At 49.0% G+C, this 19,491-nt stretch overlaps 1 protein-coding gene and 1 long non-coding RNA gene across 2 annotated transcripts in view; one reads left to right on the top strand and one right to left on the bottom strand.

Moving 5' to 3' along the window:
- Positions 1-8,291, bottom strand: part of hdac7a (histone deacetylase 7a) — a 57,246-nt gene extending 48,955 nt beyond the window's left edge. The window contains exon 1 of the mRNA XM_076026606.1: positions 7,957-8,291. The gene's annotated coding sequence lies outside the window, so the exon portion shown is untranslated. The remainder of the gene's footprint in view (positions 1-7,956) is intronic.
- The window catches only part of LOC142888373 (uncharacterized), a 376,178-nt gene that overhangs the window by 205,410 nt on the left and 151,277 nt on the right, over positions 1-19,491 (top strand). The window lies entirely within an intron of this gene.

The raw sequence follows: 19,491 nt of genomic DNA, 5'->3' as shown, positions 1-19,491 counted from the left end.
AGGAAGACAGGAGAGGAAGATTTCCAGGAGTTGCTGTCCAACTGGCCGAGTTGTGATTCTTCCTGTCAGCCAGCCGGTCGGCACTGGCCAATAGGAAAGCTGCTCTCTGACCGAGACAGGCTGTCGTATTAATCCGATGCAGCTCCGTTAAATGTTTCCATCCAAGATCCTGCCCATCATTCGCGTCAGATTCCAAGAAGACCCCCCCAAAAAAACAACCAAAAACACCTCAAGCCAGCGGAATAAAAAAAAAAAATTTTTTTCTCTCGCAAATTTGAGCAAAAAAACTGAAACGGACGAGACCCGATCAATGTCGAAATGTGCGTCCGGACGTCGGCTTTGTTTTAACGGCTGGAGGCTGCTGGAGGAGTTTCAACGGCCCAAAGATGTTTGGACTCGGGGCAGGTTGAGCGAAGCAGGCAAACCAGAGCAACCACGGGAAAACCCCAGGGATATCAACACGCATGCACAAGCACAACGCACAAACACACATGTGTAGCACACTCGAATCAAATCAGAACTGCCTCTTCTTTCCTTTTTTTCTCCTTACACCCACCGTTCTGAACAACAACAAGCCTGAGAAGCGTGAGCGTGTGTGCAGGAAAACACCGGACAAAAATAGCTGCCACACTCTCGCGCTCCCCATCTCTCGCTTTCGGTCTGTCGCTGTGTCTTTTTCTGTCTTGTTTGTGTGTTTCTGTGTGTGTGTGTGTGTGTGTGTGTGTGTGTGTGTGAGTGAGTGAGTGAGTGTCACCCAGAACCGCATCGGTAGGAAATAAGAAAAAAAACGAGGTAACGTCCCCGTGCGCGGAAAGTATCACCCACCTGAAGAGGCACCGTCTATCACCGATAGATCAGAAAATAAAAGAGCGTGAGGACAGAAATGACTGTTTGAGCACAACTGTCGCACCAGAGGAAAACATCAGTGTGTGCGGAGTGTGAAGCAAATACTGGCACTTCCATGTGCTCGATATATACGGCGGCGACAGTTCTTTACCGTCGCCGCCGTCTCTTGCTTCACCCCGGGCCCTCGCTGGGAGGGGGGGTGGAGGGTGGGGGGGGGGGGGGGGGGGGGCGTTTGTTTGGCCTCAGGACGGCCAGTTAGAAGCGAAACGGGCAAACAAACATCTCCCGGACTCACAAGTAGCCTGTTTACGGGACACATTTAGTAACCTGTCATCCTGCACGCTCGGTGACTTTCAAACAAAAGTAATTGCAGTCCTTGTGTTAAGTTAAGCGAAGCCAGTTTGGCACAGCGGGGTCGCCACGGCAACGCCTGGCTGAGCTGTAAAAAAAGAAAAAAAAAAAAAAAAAAAAATTGGCAGGAGGTCAAAATTGGAATTTTGATTTATGACACGTCGAGGTTCCAGGTGACTTCTTTGTTTGGCAGATGGGGCCTTTGAACTCCGACTCAGACAAGACTCAACATCTGTTTCAGCAAGATTCCTTTTTTTTTTATGGTTCAAGTTTGTCTGCAACTTGTGTAATGGACTGCTTTTGTTTTTCAGCCTGATTTATTTTTATCTGCGCCGCTGCATTTCCTAGTCCCAGAAAAACGTCCTCATAAAAGCGCTATTTTTAGATGAGTCTTAAAAAAATAAAGACATATTTTGGCAAATGTTGCTGATTTCGAGTTGCCGCTGAGTTCGTTTATCGATTAAAGCTTTTTTTTCCCTCCCTAATCACTTCCTTGGTATTGACTAAAATGGTCCCTAATGCATAACAGCAAAATCAGGAAAACTATTTTTATCTGAACCTAATGGTGTTTAATACTAAAAAAAAAAAAAAAGGTCGACAGGGCGGCACAGATTCCCTGGGTGACTATATTTGGCCAAAGTTGATTGAGGTTTTATTATTTTTTTTCCAAAGATGTTAAGACGTTAACAGACAATATAACAGCGGTTTGCCTTTAATTGCCGTCACATATTGAATTTCATGGGGATTTTGGATGTTGCAGTAATATTCCCCATGTTGAATGTGGAGAGGTCATGTTTCCTCGCCGGTAAAGCCTCACTTCGCCAGAACGACTGGTCCGGGCCGAACCCAAAAAGGTTTCCCACGTTGAAATGCCCCTAGTTTCTGTGCCGCCGCAGCGTCAATTGCGGAAATTTGGTTTTTCCCCTTTTCCGCTTTTTGGCTCAGAACTTTCAGTTTCTCACTTCTCTGACCAGCAGGCTGTGGGTTTGTGACATTCCGCGTTTACAGTGATGACAGCAACTAAACAACACACGGTTCAGCCGTTATTTGAGCGCTGACGCTGCGCCAAGCTAAAAGTCTTTGCTCGCTGAGCTAACGGTCAGAACAGGAGCAGCATAGGCACAGTTGCAAACGTATTATCGGACAGGAAGAAAAGGGAGGGGCTTAGTGGAGGGCCAGTTCTGTTGCCGAGGCTAACCCGCGCCAAGCTAAAAGTCTTTGCTAGCTAAGCTAACTGTCAGTTCTGTTGCAGGGGATTTCCAACCAACTAAACTCCCATAACAATTCTAAATTGAAAAAAATGTAAAATTTCTATATTTTGTATTTTAAAAAGAGAGAAAAAAATGGATTTTGCTTGAACATAGATGGGCAGGGTCGGTGACTAGCGCGTAGCGGCGCAACTTGCCTGACCAGGAACAATAGAGGCTACGCGGCTAGCAAAAGAGCTAAAGCTAACGCTGAGTGGGTTGAACAGCAGCGGCCACTGTACAAAATGTGCAGATCGGATGCATTAGAGGGAATCAGCTGAGCCGTCAGCTGACGGAGCACCGGATCAGCTGACTGCAGCGGGGGAATGTGACCTCGGCTCCCGCCGGACATTTGATCTAATTATAGCCGCGAAATCACCGTCGGCAGGTCGGTTCCGTAGAACGTCGTGCTCACCGGGCGGTGCCGCCTCCTTCGACGCAGACAGCTCGGCAACACGTCGCGCAGCTCTGAGACAACAAAGGGCGACAGGGCTGCTGGTGTTTTGGATTGTTTCCTGATGCTAAATGCGATTGCTGTCAGCCGCGGGGCGACCGCCGAGCGGTTTCTCTCTGAAACCAGCCTCAGATTTTCTGTTCGTGCTTGTTTGACGTCAACATGAGTTTTGGATGTGATTGTTCTCACAGGGTGTAGTGGGGGAAAAAATGAGGAGAGGAGGAGGAGGGTGTGTGTGTGGGGCGTGGGGTTGGGGGGGGGGGTTACGTGTAATTAGCAGTGTAAAATACCTCACATGAGAGGGTTTTTATTGGGTTTTTTTTTGTTTTTTTTTCTCAGTGGATAGAAGTCGATAGATAGAAGTTGCTGTTTGATGACTGTCTGTCTGTCTGGCCAAGATAAGATACAGTAAGACGAACTTTATTGTCCCTAAAGGGAAATTTATCTTGGCCGCACTCGTCCGAGCGCAGCGGAGACGACGAAAAAAAGAGTATTTTTTTTCTGGAGTGAAAAACACAACGTTATCGTTAGAGAGGACGAGAGGCATCGGCCCGACGCTCCTGCTGCAAGACGGACGGAGCTTCTGGCGGGCAAAAACTTTTGTTTTCCATGCTGGTGTTTTCAGTGAAAGGCAACACCTCCTCTCCTCTCCTCTCCTCACCTCACCTCCCTCTTCTCCTCTCCTCCGCTGCGGTGGGAATTTCAGACTGGGCCGTAGCGACGGGGAAGCCCGGGGAGACAGATGGCTTTTCCTCGCAGGATATCCTGTTCTAAGTGGAGCTGCTGGGTCCTCTCTGACCTCCTCACCCCTCTTGACCCCGTGACCCCGAGCCCAAACGTTTAGGGCTGGCGGTTCCTAATCGCCCCCCCCAATGTCTCACTTCTTCGAAGACCTCCACCTCCTCCTCCTCTTCGTCCTCCTCCTTCTCCACCTCCTCCTCCTCCTCCTCCTCCCCCTCCTTCTAAACCCTCCATCGCACTTGCAGGTGTCAGTCAACTGGCTCCGCCTCCTCTCTGCTCATCCTCCTCTGCTCTTCACGGCCGACCTGCTCACGTATATCATCTTCAATCCGCCCGTCTGTCACCACCGTCTTTGTGTGTCTGTGTCTGTGTGAGTGTGTGCGTCCAAGAACATCTCGACCTCGGGCTAAAAACAATGCGCTCGTGTCGTAATAACGTTTCGTAACGTCGACGCCCTCGACGTCCCGTCTGTCGTCGCGTTCCTCCGGCAAAAGTCCAACACAGTTTACTCAAGTTGGCTCTTCAGTGAAATTATTCCTCAGCTGACAATTTTGACGGTATTTTTTTCAATAAAAAAAAAAAAAAGTTTTTGTTCTTTGTGTTACTTAAGTTAAAGTTTAGTTAAACTGAAGCCTGACTGACTGTTATGAGGGGGGAAAAAATGTTTTGCCATGTTCTGATTTTATCTCGGGTGACTCAGAACACGCAGAACAAAAAAAAAACAACAAAGAAAAAAAAAAACATGTCGAATGCGCTTTCGAAGTGCTCCTGGAAAGAGATGACTCATCTTTTAGCCCAAGCGACATCAAGGCTCGTCGACGTCTTCAAAGATCCAGGACTGTAATGTAATAACGCCGTGTTCACCTTTCAGTCAAATCAATGACGCTGTCGATTCAACATTCCAGCCTGCAGTCGGCCGCGTTCACCCGGAAACAACGTCCTTTGACCGGCTGGAGAAACTCTCTCTCTCTCTCTCTCTCTCTCTCTCTTTCTGCTTGAACATGTTTTGTTTCCTCTCGTTCTCAAATTCAGACTCTTCAAGCTTTTTCAATCTTCCTTCCTTCCACTTATCTCACTTATATATATATATATATTTTTTTTTCCGCTCCAGTCCCACTTTTTGCGTGTCAGGCACTTGAAAACTGATGCGTCACCGTGACCAGGAACAGGAGAAGGGGGGAGGAAATAAGAAAATGAATCACAGCGTTAATCACGCTCTGTCTGGTCAGTGTGAAGCATTTGTTGTGCTTTTACTGGCATCTTCTGTCCCGAGGTTAAATATAGCTTCTTCTGCGACCTGGGCGACAACAGCAACAATATCAATAAAGTCCGACTTTGACCACAAAGGTCTCGAGCACTATGACACCAGACTTTTTGTGTGTGTGTTTTTTTCTTTCTCACGGGCTCGCACCCTCCCTAGCGTAACTGGAACCCATTAAGTGATGAATGGATATTTGTGTTTTCCTAAGCTCGACAGCGCCACCCCTCAGCCGGCGCGGCCAAACGCGGCCATAGCAAAACATTTGCCGTAATTAGGGGCATAATTAGCCGAACCCCCCCTCTGACCCCTGGGGTCGGGCCCCGGGGTCAGACAGCCTGGGCCAGAGAGAGAGAGAGAGAGAGAGCAGCTCCCCAGGTGGTTTCCCATGAGCACCGGCGGCCTGCAGACACATAGTGGAGACATTGTCCGCAGCGCAGGTGACAGACAGACAGACAGACACACACGCACACGCACACACTTTGCTGCCTGCCTGCCAGTGTGTTGAGGCGGGCAGGCAGCGAGGACCCCTGAGGACCGAGCGCAACGTTTGCACAGGGGGGGCCGAGAGGGGAGTGGGGGGTGGTTTGGGGGGGGGTGGAAATCAACACTTCCTGCTTCCTGTCGCGGAGAGGAAGTGCTACCGTCGCTGTCCCCTTATCGCTGGGCGCACAGGCGGCGCCGAGGGAGGAAGACCGGCCGGGGGATGAGGAGCGGGAGACGGCGGTTCGGACACACAAAGGGAGAGGACAGGGGTGGGGGTGGGGCGAGGGGGTGGGGGGGTGGGGCTTGCAGTTATGTTGGATAAAAGAAAGAACGAGTTTTGTTTCAGTGGACCGTCTCATTTCGTGAAGCCCCTGCTTCACGCTCGGTTGACTTGACCGGAGTCCTCGGTGAGGGAAGTTCATCCTTCTCTTCTCCGACCTGCTTCTCTTTTTTCGGAAACTTTGCACGCAAACGTTCGGCTCTGGAAAGCAGTGCCGGCCGTGACCTCACAAAGGGCCCCTTGCCGCCTCCCCTCGAGCTGACAAGTCACGAGTTGAGCTCCTGGCTTTCCGTCTGTCTCCAGACGTGTGGCGGGTCCAGCAAAGGGTCACCTTTAGCCGGAGGCTGCAAACAGAGGGCTAAGTGCGCATCGATTTTCGGAGATGCGAGAGGTGAAAATCGACACGTGCGTCGCTCTTGGGGTGATTTCCGTCCGTCATCGGCCAGCGGCCCCGGCTTGCTCGCGGTGCGGAAGACGAGCCTGCAGCTTCTCAGAATAACGTCGCAGCCCGCGCCAACCACCAAAACACCACTTGGCTTCTTCTGAGCGCTTGTCACCAGCCGCGGCTCCAAAATTGGCCCCTCGCACGTCCTTATATGGCAGATTGCATGCACGCAGGAGAGCGAAGAGTTCACACTTCAAAATGACACCGAGAACCGCGGGCTTCCGTCGCGTCGAGCGGAGCGGAGCGGGCGGGCGGGCGGAGTCGAGCTGGAGGAACCGAAGTGAAGTGAAGGGAGCAAAGCCAACCGTCCGTCTGGTACAGTGCAGCAATCTGACAGGAAGTGATGAGCCGCAGGCAGGAAGAAAAGAGGAAGAGGAAAAGGTCAAAGTCTTTTTTTTTCCTTTTGAAAAAAGAAGAAGAATTGCAGATGAGAGCAAGATGCTTTTCAGCAGGTTTTTGCAGCCACGTTTTCACGCAGCAGAGCAGCAGCAGCAGCAGCAGCAGCAGGGCCGAGGCGGCGGTGGGGGGGTGGAGGGGGGGGGGGGGGGTGTTTGGGTTCAGGGTGGAGAAGCTTTCAGCGCTTGGGACTGTCCCAGATGGACAATCTCCCTCCCTTTATAAACAGCCTCTGGCTTCCCAATTCTCCTCCCTCCCTCCCTCCCTCCCTTCCTCCTCCTCCTCCTCCTCCCCCTCCGTCAGTCTCCCCCCCCCCCCTCTCTGAAGGCAGGCTGCTGCAAAACAGCTCAGCTCCCACTTTTCTGCAGCAGCAGCAGCAGCGGCATGGCGAAAAGAAGAGGAAATACACGCCGGGACAAACTCTCCGACAGACAAATATCATGCCCCCCCCCAACCATCACCACCACCATCATCGCCACCAAACAGAACAGCAGGCACTGGCAAACACCCCCCTCCCACCTCCTCCTCCTCTCCTCACCCCTCCTGTCCTTCCCCAAACCCTGCCATTTCCAAAGTCAACACACCACTAAATGCCGGGCTGACTCACTTCCACTGTGGGTGGTTCTGTTTCCAATTTTCTCACCACCTCAGCCACCCCACCACCTCTGAAGAAAAGAGAAAACTTTTGTCCAGAAAACAAAAAAGAAAGAGAGAAAGAAGGAGGGAAGGAGGGGTGGAGGGGCGCAGCCAGACATTCGAATACACACTCCGTTATTTATCGTCACTTTGGTTTCTTTTTTCTTTCTTTCTTTTTTTTTTAAAGGGGGGGCAAAGGCGATGGCTGGAGGAGACCGCCAAGGGAGGGGGGGGGGGGTGCCGAAAAGCAAAGCTTTCCACTTCTCCCCCCGCAGCTCCGAGAGCGGTTATCGCTGTTTTCCTTCCTCTCCGTCTCTCCGGGAGAGAGCGTGGGAGCGCCGCACACAAACCAACGGGGCCACAACAACAGGAGGAAGCCGGTAACTCGAGTAACTCCGGGCCGGGCGAGGGTGGAGGGGGAGAGAGGGGAGCAAGGGGGGGGCACGGGGTGAGGAGGTAGAGCCGGGGCGGCGGGGAAGAAGAAGAAGGAAGACGAAGGAGAAGATTTCTGCCGCTTAATGCATCCAGAGATTTGCTTATTTTCAAATTTGTGCTGCAGAAAAAACTCACAAGCGACAGCACACACACACACACACACACAACTAGACGTGACCTGTTGCATTCCGGACAAGCATGCAACACACACACACACACACACACACACACATACACAAACACACACACACACACACACATTCACGGTTTGCAAGCCCTGAAACACGCTGCTCCACAGGGGAGCCAGCCGGCCGACCTCTCTCTCTCTCTCTCTCTCTCTCTCTCTCTCTTTCTCTCTCTCTCTCTCTCTTTCTCTCTTACCCGTCTGCGGCGCCAAACGTTCATCCGCGGGGATCCGAGCGCCGTGTCACCGCGTCCCGTCACTCATCCTGCCGGCAGCGGCGGCGCAGCAGCAGTCCAGTCCAGAGCAGGCAGGCAGGCAGAGGAGGAGGAGAAACAACCACCGTCGTACGGCACTTTCAAACAGGAACGCACGCACAAACACACATGTGCGCACTCACTCTCTCTCTCTCTCTCTCTCTCTCTCTCCCTCCCTCCCTCTCTCTCTGTCTCTGTCACACACACACACACACACACACACACACACACACTGACAAAGGCAAGAAGTATCAGTTCCCTCCGTCCAAGTGTTGAGAAAGTGAGGGGCCGCAACAAAAGGCAAACAGAGGCTGAGGGAGAGAGAGAGAGAGAGAGGGAGAGAGGGAGAGAGAGAGATTAACCCCTCTGAACTGAGAGGTGGACTCTCTCTCTCTCCCTCCCTCCCTCCCTCACACACACACACACACACACACACACAGAGTTGGTTTGCCGTATCACTGACTTCTTGTGTTTTCTGACATGAGGAGGAAGGGAGAGCAGAGATGTGTGTGCGTGTGTGTGTGTGTGTGTGTGTGTGTGTGTGTTCTTTGTATACATATGACATCGTGTGGACCAGCAGACTCTAGCGACAGACCCTCTAAGTCAGGACGTTTCTTTGCTCAATCGTCACCTTTTTTAATCATTAAAGTTCCGGGGTGAAGTTCTGCAGTTCGGCGTCAAGGTGCGAGCCGAGCTCCTCGGCATGTTGTGGTCGAGGTCCGCGGTGGGCAAGGTGTGGGTTCGGCTGCGGTGAGCACTGGAAAACGAACAGACAGAAAGACGGGGGTCACAAAAAAAAAAAGGAAGAATTCTCATCATTCCCACAAAGACATGAGACACGTTTAATAGTAAAGAAAAAAAAAACGCAACAGCAACGTGAGGATGGTTGGAAGTCCACAGATGCGTCTAAAAAGATGGAGAGAATAATAGACAGTGTTGTTGGGATTACTCCATAAAAGTAATCCAACTACTGATTACTGATTACTCCTTAAAAAGTAATCTAATTCCTTCTTTGACTACTTTGTTTCATGAGTAATAAATTACTAATTAACGGTTGAGAACGCCTAGTTTCCTGCAAACAATGTACAACGAACCACAATATTCTTTCATTTCGACGAGATGAACTCAAAATAATAATGTTTTTATTTCCAGCTATCAAACGCAATCGCTGTTCTTTCCTTTGCTGCCGCCGTGCTTGTTTTGGTGCGTCGTCGCATATCAATGACCTGACATGCACGGCCGCATCCTCGATCCGTGACATTGTTGTTTTCAGTTGTTCTTCTAAATTTCAGACATTTTGTGGATGGTAAAACATTTTTAGCTTGCAAAATATTTCAGAAAAGTAATGGAATTGTTACTTGATAAAGCAGTTGTGATACAATTACCAGTTTTGCCAGTGTAATCCCGTTACATTACTCACTTACTGTCACTAAAAAAGTAGTTTAATTACAGTAGTGGATTACTTAGCAATAGATTACTCGCCAACACTGACAACAAGGCAGTGGAATAAAAAAATCAATGGAAGTCTTCACAAAGACAGACCAACAATTGTGTGGGGACCAGAAAATACTTTTTTTTTTTTGTAAGTTTTTGGTATTCTGACCAGTCCTCAGTTTTCCTCCACCAGTTTATCAATAGACTTGAGTTAACTGAGTTATGAAGTGAGGTTTGGGTGGAGGGCGAGGCTAGACTGGCATTCATGAAAATCAATGGAGTTTAATGGCAGCCCTCACAAAGCAGCGGAGAAAAAAATGTGCGCGCGTGCGTGAATGTGTGTGTGTGTGTGTGTGTTTGTGTATGTGTGTGTGTGTGCGTGTGTGTGTGTGTGTGTGTGTGTGTGTGTGTGTGTGAGAGAGAGAGAGAGAGAGAGAGAGAGCCTATGTGTGTGTATTTTGAGGTAGGAGGGACCGGCTGGCCCGCTTCCAGAGTCAGCCGGCGTGGAAGAGGGAAAAAAAAGAGAAAGAGAAGAAAGACAATAGCAGGAAACACTATATCAGGAGGAGGCAAAATACCAGCACAAAAATAATTAACACAGTGGGGGAAAACAAAGACATCCACCGTGGAAAACACAGCCTGCGGCCCACAGCGAAACAATGATAGTGGAAACAAACGCAGCGTCGCCGCCGCCGCCGCCGCCGCCATCAGCAGAGATCTGAGGGACGAGGACACTGAAGAGGCACCGCAGAAAATGCCGATTGAAGAAAATAATAGTTGGGTGTTTTTGCCCATTTTTAAACGTTTTCCTTTGTTTGCGTTCTCCGTTTTGAGAGCTTGCCGTCATTCAAACGCACAAACTGCCGCATGTTGACGCACATTCCCCGAGAAATCAGTCAGCCGTGACTCCCACAGAAATCTCACCGCATCACACGCACGCACACACACACACGCACGCACACACACACACACACACGCACACACACACACACACACACACACACACACACACACACACACACACACACACACACTCCCCTGGCTGTAATCATATCTAGTGATAAGGACAACTTCCCCCAGCGGTCGCCGGCTCTGCGACTGCACCGGCTCACAATGGTCCTGTATTCTGAAACGCTGCTCTGATTACACACACAAGGAGCTGCATTACACCCAGCTAATTCAATTTCCTCCCCCCCCCCCACCGCCCCCTCCGGGTCAAAATTTCTGTGTGTGTGTGTGTTTGTGTGTGCATGAGGAGGAACTGATCAAGCAACTTGCTGAAGGAAACAAGCTGCTTGCACAGAAAGTTGACTGACTGCAGTGAAAGAGATAAAAAGAGAACCAGCAGGCGGTGGTGGTGGTAGTGGGGGGGGGGGGGGGGCGATGGTTCCCAGAGTTCTGCAGAATCAGCTGTTGTTGCCACCGGGGTGCGAGTCCACCTTTATTCGCGCTTAGGTTTCAAAGAAATGCAAAAGCGCGGCGATTTTCAGCGTGAGCTGTGAGCGGCGAGGAGAAAACTCGGAGAAAACAGAAAAAAAAAAAAATCCGCTTAAGCCCAAAGTTCCACTCACTTAATCCCACCTACCTCAGCGGGAGAGGGCGTGTCCAATCGTCTAATTGGGTGACTCACGTTCAAGTGTCCTTCTCTCAGCCTTCTTCTGGGTTCAGTCTGGCCCGGTTGATCCTTGCTTCCCCAGGAGGAGGAAGTTGGAGTTGGTTTGAGACGTCTTCGGACGATGCGATTCAGCGCTTCACAAATAAAATTGGACGGATCGATGAACGTCGGGAGTGAAGAAATGTGCGCTTGAGGAGAAGACGGACGAGCAGCAGCGGCCTTCAGTGCTGCAAGCGTCTCACCGCTGCAGCACTTCCTGCTGGGCAGGATGTTTCAACACACACGGGCGCAACTTAGCCAGATTAGCTGCACTGGAGGGCTCGCCATACAGACTAACAAACTGAATGGACAGCTTCCAATTGAAATGGGGCCGACATTTATTGAATTTAAAAGAGCTTGATTGAGGCACCAATCACCAATCTGAAGACGACACCTAGCACCTAGCTAGCTAGGCTAGCGACACCTAGCATCGCTAGAATGCTTTTTTGTGTTTCTAAAAAAAACAATAAGAATTTGAATCATAAAAAAACACATACGACTGCTGCTGCTTCCTCGCGGCCGCACAGTCGGGCACCCGAAAAAGAGACGGACTGCGGCTTTAAAGTGAGACTTCTTCAGGCTCTCAGTCCGAGCGTGACATTCGTGTTGTTTTGTTTTCTGGGCCGAAGTGCAGGGAAATTTGTCCAACTTTGCGACGGACGTCACGCCGCTCCGGTTTTGACGTCGTGTTCGAAAACACTCTGCAGCTGCAGATGTCTTTCACACGTCGGTCGGCGGAGGCGGCGCCGAGCGCAGCGGCTGGACTGGTGCAGAACCGAACCTGGCAGCGCTTTTGCACGTCAGCGCTCGCAGCTGTCCGCTCCGACCGCCCGGTGAAAAAAAAACCCCGTCCGCATTTCCTCTTTCGCCCCTTTTTTTTTTTTTTTTTTTTTTTTTTTTCTCTCGGTTCATTTAATTGCAAACATTCGGGGAGATCCGTTTCACGCTGGGATGAAAACCAGGCGGCCAAGCAGCACGAGCTGCGGCACTTCTCACCCCAATAACCCCCCCCCCCCGCAACCTCTCAGCGAGAAAAAGAAAGCCTTGCCTTTTGTGTTCTTAAAAAGGAAATTTTGAAAAAAATCACATTCGCGCAAAGACGAACAATTCCCCCCCCCCCCCCCCGTTATAATGGCTCTCGGCGGCTCTCCAGGCAAGTTCAGCAGGGGCAGTATTGAAACTGGCCGCCCGGCATCGTTCCTTCCTTCGTTCACGTTCACTCGTTCATTTATTTATTTATTTATTTGGAATGACGTCAGTGTAGCAGGCCACTTCGGAACGCGAATGAAAGCTGAGGGGTTCTCCTCTCCTCTCCAGGGCCTCCCTGACGCCATCCAGAGAAAATGACGCAAAGTCAGGATCACAAAAAAAAAAAAGAAAATAAATCGGGGTGGAAATGCTGAGCTGAGAGCTCCGTCACTCCCACATGATGAGGATCAGTTGTGGGCCTGGTCCAGCTCAGCTCGGCTCGGCTCGGCTCAGCTCGGCCTCCCAGGTGAAAATAAAGAGCAGGCCTGCTCCCGCCAGGCTCCGCCTCCCATCAGCGGCCCCGGCGATGTAGACCCGCGTCCCCGAGAGGAGGAGGCTGGGAGTCTCGCTCTGATCCCAGCGATGAAACATTTTAATGACCGAGGCCTTGATTTAATTGGAAGCAAGTGGCGGCGATCTGGATCTGGGGGCCTTTGTCATTTTTTGGGGGTTTTTTTCCCCTGCAGGTTATTTATCTCAGCCGCTCAACACATCTGAGTCTGGTTTTGGCCGAGGGAAGCGCTGCTTAGGCCGCCGCCATCCAAGGCCTGACGGGAAAAAAAAACAAAACGGAAGTCTACGTGTGCGCGTGGAGATGTGCGTGCGTGTGTGTGTGTGTGTGTGTGTGTGTGTGTGTGTCCGAAAAGCGGAGAATGTGTTTGTCATTAAATGAGTGAATAGAAGAAGGGCGAGGTCCCCTCAGAGCTGCATGTCTGCCAGCAGACGAGAGAGAAGCGTTTGTTTTTTTCTTGCTTTTCATTAGTGGTTTATACATTCGCCCAATCTAGCTGTAATTTATCAGGCTTTCAAAGTCGCCGTCAGGAGGATCAGCAGGTCACAGTGTAGTGTTGTAGCCCTCCAGATTGGTCTTGGTCTCTAGACCACTTTTTAAGGGTCCCGGTCTCGGACCAGTCGAGGCTCAGCCAACACTGCAATGACAGATAATAACCAAAAAGAATCCAGCTGCTGCCGTTTTGCGACACTCAGAATGACGTGTCCTAGTTAATTTATTATTTCATTTTATGAAGGAAAGTTGTTTTTTTGAAAATGGTTCAAATGAGTTGGCAAAGCAGCAAAATGTAAAAGAAAATTATTAAAAGATACCCTGCTGAAAATAGATAGTTGCTGTTCGATTTAGAAGCAAACTTGAATTTGAAATAGACACTGGTCATTATTTTCCTGCTTTGTTGTTATTTTTCTTTGATATATAAAGCCTTGGTCTTGTCTCGGTCTGGTCTCGCTCTCGATACTCTCTGGTCTTGATAATGTCTTGGTCTCGGTTGGTGCGTTCTTGACTGAAACACTAACACAGCGTCACCTCACAGCCGTTCAGCCGGGCGCTGTTGTTGTGGGGCTCGGCTGCAATTTGTATTTTTAGAGAAAACTCATTGTTTTTATTGACCTTTTTCAAATGACTCAAGCTGAGTCAGGGCATCACACGCTTCTTCTTTTTCATTCCTCCACTGCACATTGCTATTTACTTATTTTTATCTTAAAAACAACAACTTCGCACTGTGGCTTTAACTTGTCAACTTTGTGACTCACAGACGGCAATGTTACGCAGACTGTGACATTTTCTGGGAGGGTGCGAGTGGACATTTGGAGGCCCGTCGAGTAAGAAGAAGACAAAGGAAAAGAAGGAAGAGGAAGAGGAAGTGTTGACGAAGTCAATTGTTTTTACGCTGTTTACAAATGACGTAGACGACGGCTGAGCTGATTGGCCGTCTCCTGACCTGATTCCAATCCACACAGACAGAAACTGGGCTGAACAGCATCTGCTCTTTTTTCTTCATATTGACTGCATGTAATTGCATTTTGACTCAATTGCGACACTGTGACAATTTATTTCAATACATTTTTCATGACGTGTGCTGCTGCCTCCTTGGCCAGGTCACCTTCGGAAAAGAGCTCTCAGCCTCAACGAGTTTTTAACGTGATAACAGAAATAAATGAAGGAGGGAATATGCATTTTTTTCTTCGTAAACCAAAACAAAAAAGGCTTTCGAAGCTCCACCTCCTCGCTCTCTGCTCATCTCCGTGGCTCCGCCCCCTCCCTAGTGGCGTATGGGAAGCCACAAGCTTGTCAACAAAAAAAAAGGAAGGCGGCGGCTTCTTGCTGTTCATTGGAAGGAGGCGGAGATTCTAAATGGACGCTCAGCCGGTCCAGCTTTCTAAACAAGAGAAGAGAAATTGCTAGAGATCAACAGCCAGAGGCCCAGATGGAATATCACCACTGGAGCTTCACTTGGCAATTGTTTTATTACCTCATATCTGACAGTGATGAAACTCACTAATAGCCCCATTAACTAATGAACCTGTGGAATATAAACCTCGTGACAGACTCCTTCTGGTGTGTTGATTGAGAGTGACGGAGAAATCCACATTCAAAGCATGTGACCAGGATCTGATCACTGAGCCTTCTCGTCTGCTTTATCACTAATGTGGAGGAAAACAAAGTGTGATTATTATGTTGAATCCCACAGCTGTGAATCAAAATGTCGCATTGGATGTCGTGCTGAGGCTGAAAGGATACAAATTCCTCAAAAGTGCAGATCGGAGCCAGAGATCCATATTGTGTTCAACTAGGGTTCAGAAAAGACGCTGCACAATGTTGTCTCGTTCACTCACTCTTTACTCTGCTCTCGCACCACACACATCAACAGGCTTGATCACGCAATTGCCGAACTCTTAATCAGGCATTACATAACGATAACAGCACCTGTAACGCTATAACATCGAACATTGCACATAACTGTACAGCGTTGGGTTTGTGTTGTTTTTCAGACATAACAATCCTCCTCCAGGTTTCTGCCCTGGCCCCACTTTCAGCGTTGGGAGTCATTAGGTGACATTTTTTGGCAAGTTGTCGAACCCAAACAGCAGCGTCGCTGACTCCCGCACGACCTCCACAAAAAAACAAATCTAAGCACAGACAGATAAATCTTTGCCGTTCTTCATCACGTCCGACACCTTCTTCTCCTTCTAAACTGCTGTTTGCACCTCAGCCAATGACTCCAGACGTGGGTGTGATGCTGCTGGTGCACAGTGATTAGCGAGTGAGTAAGTGAGATGCACGCCGTTGCGTTGCGCTGCTGTTGTGTTTGTTTATTTCCAGCTCCCCTCCTCTGTTTTGGTTACCGTCTTGGTCTGCTCAGCTTCACCATTGAAAGGGTGGCGGAAAAAAAAAACAAAAAAGGGGACGGCGAGACACAGAAGCCTGGACACGCCCAACTGCAAGCATCCTGCCAATCACACACCACCATTATCTCCTTCAGGGCTTCTTGATGGTTTTACGTGTTTTGGGGGGATATTTAATGAGAAGATGAGCTGCTGCTGGTTTTGAGGTCAAACGCGGAGAGAAAGCATTCCAGGAAATGGGACCAAATAATGATTTAATAATGGGTGATGTATTATTAGCTCCTCGGTAAGTCGCATCAGAGTTGCAGCTGCGAGGAAAAAGCTGCGGTCTTACACATATGTTTAAAAATGCTCTCGGAAAATCTGATCCGGTTGACTGGTGGAAAACAAAAAACAAAAACAAGAATTCAACGGAATGTAATGCAAAGTGACACATGACCTGAAGCTTTAATTTCATCTTTAAGATACATTTTATCAAAAAAATGATTTTGATCTTAGATAGAAAAAGCAGTAGCCGTTGTAGTAGTAGTAGTAGTAGTAGTAGTAGCAGTAGTCGTGGTAGTAGTGTTAATGGTATTAACAGCAGTGTTGTCGTGTTTTTTATCTTTTTAATGTGGAATCTCATGTCGCAACATAAAATAAATACAAAATAATGATCATTTTTCCATTTCTTATTTAGTCCATATTTCAGAACCCCAAATAAGGTACACTAAACAATGCAGTATAGTAGAATACAATAAAGTGTGTTAGTGATAAATCTTAGCCGGTAAAGTGTGAGCCTTGAAATTCTCCAGCCTCCTGGATTGTAAATAAACAACAGTGTGTTAGAAAGTTTCAGTTTCCTGTTTGGGCTCTTTAACTGGTCCAATCAGCCTGGTTTCCAGCAGCAGGCAACGGGGTTTTTTTTTTTCGTTTTTTTTTCTTTCTTTCCGCCAGCTAAACAATGTGAATAAACGCAGATAAAATGCCAGATGGCTGCGAAAGAGACAGAAATCTCCCTTGAGGAGTGTGTGGAGTCAACACAGGACTAACATTTACCAGGTGGCCTCCGACACATGTGGGCCTCGTGTGTAAATGGAACCCCCCTAAAATGTTTTTTCGAAAAGGTTTAGACCAGCAGGCTCACTATTAAAAAGAAGCATTTACAACGTGACCGGTGTTGTGTCTTCCATGATAATTGGAGGAATTCCTCACCTGCTGCCCAGTGCTGCCCACTGCTGGCTCCCCTCGGCCGAGACACCTGGGCCGTCCATCCATCAAGTCAAGGGAACGTCCTGCACCTTCCAGCCGCAACCAGAGCCAGATGTAAACAGTGCGGCTTGCTTGTGTAAACCTGAAATTAGGATTTTCCAAACACCTTTGAAGGTAACGACCTCAGTCTAATGATGCAGACTGAGCCGCCGGAGGAACGCAGGTAAACAACAGCCGTCGAGTCACAAACGACCAGCGAAAGTGTCTGGGACCCGGGGAGGAGGCGGAGTTTTCCGACTTTCACGCTCCGTCTCGAAAAGCTCACGTCTGAACAGAGTTTAGACAAGAGGAGGGAGGACAAATTGCATTATTTTAACAGAAGAAAAATAAAATATTTTTAATTATCAAGTTATTATTTATCAATGGTTTTGCTACTTTTTTGAAGCATGCATCCATATGAATGAAAAAAAAGAAGTTCTATACTGCTTTTTTAAGTGCTGAGTTGTAGGCAACCGGGCTTGTTTCTCAGCTACTTGCGCACCAAGAAAGCCCTGAAGAGCAGCTCCAGTCAGGAGTTCCCCTGTAAGGTCTGGGACTCCCAGAACACCTGCAGGAGAGTTTTGGATGAAAGATGAGACGTCTTCTAGTGACCAAGAAAAACACAACTCAAAGCACTTAAAAACTACAACAACCTGGACGACCTCCACGTACATCCTTTTTAATTTACATTTCTCTGGTTAAAATCACAGATGTGACTCTATTTTTCTTGGTCTTTATCCTGTAACATGCTTCAGAAATCATGTCGGGAACCTGATGGGTTCGTTTTCCGGAGTGGCTTTCCTGCTTGGAAGTCTCAGCGCGACTATTTGTTTTTTTTTCTGCAACAGAAATCAGCAAAGACCCGTCCCTGCTTTCTTCTGATTGGTTGATGGGTTATGACTTACGAATAGATGCAAGGAGTCAATGGTCGATGGTCAATCAGAAGCAAGAAGAGCGGCCAAACAGCAGCAAGTCGTGCCTTAAGCAATAACTCGCATTGATTGACAGAATCGGAAAGGGACCAACCGGAAGCCTCTCCCTGTTACCAACTGTCTCAGCTGCCAGTGGAGACGCCTGATTGGCCAGGCAGGAACTTCATCCAATCACCTTCTGTTTCCAAACCTTCTCCTTGGACTTTTTCTTTTTGTCCAGCTAGCAGCGCTCTGAAAACAATCTGACGGCCGTCTAAAACATTCCACCCTCGGTTTTAAAGTTCTCCGATAAACCTCGGCGACCTCGCGAGGAGGCTGAAGGGGCGCAGCAGCCGGCGGGAGCGGGGCGGCGAGGGGCGCGGCCCCGCCGGCTCCTGCAGCTGCTGCAGCTTTTTGTAGGTCAGCGTTACATCAGTAGGTCCGCCGAGCAGCCTGGGAATCGCGGCTCTACTTGACCTACTTGAGGAATGTTAGTGTTAGACGACATGCAATACTGCCCCCCCCCCCCCTCCTCCCCCCTCCTCACTCACCAGCTTCCTACCCAGCGCACATTGTTTTGTCATCTCGGTTTATTGCCTGTTGCTGAGAGGAGGCGGCACCGCTGAGGAAGCCGGAGCCTTCAAACGCCTCCGGAAAGCTCGGCCGGCCAAGGTGGGCTTGTTTTGGGTTTCTGACCTTTTGTCATTCTTTTTTGAGGGGTGGAGGGGTTTGTGGTGGGGTGTTCTAGGGGTTTGATGTGGCTCCTGGCGAGCGAAACTTTTATGCTGGTGCTACTAAAATCTGTAAAGTTTGCTGTTTTTTTCTGTAAAAAAAAAATAAATAAATGAAAAGTCATTCATAAAAAGAATATATAAAAAAGGCCAAGAAATAGAAGAAGAAAAAACACAAAGCAAAGCTGTTTTAAGGTCCGCTGTCAAAGTGCGCGGCTCGTCAATATCGCGCTCGATTGAACACGTCAGCTGTCGCCGATTAGGGAGGGAGGACGGAATTCTTTAAGTTTCCCATAAAATTAGATTTTTAAAAAAAAAGAAAGGAAGAAAAAGCATCGAACCCAGAACGAGTCGGAACTGTTCTGCCGCAAGAAGTCAGTGAGTGGTGGCCAGCAATTTATAGGTCTGCTTGAATTTATAGCATCCATATGTGGGAGGAGGGTTGGTGGGGGTGGGTTATGTTGAACGGTCTGCGTGTGTGTGTGTGTGTGTGTGTGTGTGTGTGTGTGTGCGTGCGTCCATGTGGTTCACTAGCAGCGGTGGGGAAAAAGACGTGACCCATGTTGGAAAGCGTGCATGCTGCCTGAGAGGCTGAGACCACACTACTTAACCTCTAACACACACACACACACACACACACACACACTCAGATGCACACTTGCTTGGAGCCCACGGCGGCGATGATGTCATCGTCCCGCTCCGCTGGATGTAAATGTCTGACTGACACTGTGAGTTATGACGGAGCTGCAGCCTCCCGGTCACACGCGGCCGCCGTCGCCACGGCGATGAAAGTTTACACGTCCATCTCAGAAACACACACACGGTCGCTTTTTTTTTTGTTAGGTTTGCGGCTAAAATGGACTGAAAGCAGGGTGAAAGGACAGCATTCTCTGCGCTCGGCATCAACATTTGTCTTTGCGTTTTTTTCCGTGGAGGGAAAATTGGGAGCTACATTTCCGCCCATCGTCCTTTGCTCTCCACGGTGACCAATAAGACGATCAGAATTCAGTCAGTTGCCCAGTCTGACCTTTAAGTTCCATATGCAGCCTGCAGGTCAAATTATCCCATGTCCCATGTCCAGAAACACAGCAAAAAAAAATAAATAAATAAAAAAAAATCCAGCCCTCTGCTT

This window comes from Nelusetta ayraudi, unplaced genomic scaffold (genome assembly GCF_046127955.1).
Source record: "Nelusetta ayraudi isolate G7.1 ecotype Tasmania unplaced genomic scaffold, CSIRO-AGI_Nayr_v1 ptg000019l, whole genome shotgun sequence".
Lineage (NCBI taxonomy): Eukaryota > Metazoa > Chordata > Actinopteri > Tetraodontiformes > Monacanthidae > Nelusetta > Nelusetta ayraudi.
The sequence above is the reverse complement of the archived record's forward strand: the minus strand, read 5'-3'. Positions and strand labels throughout refer to the sequence as shown.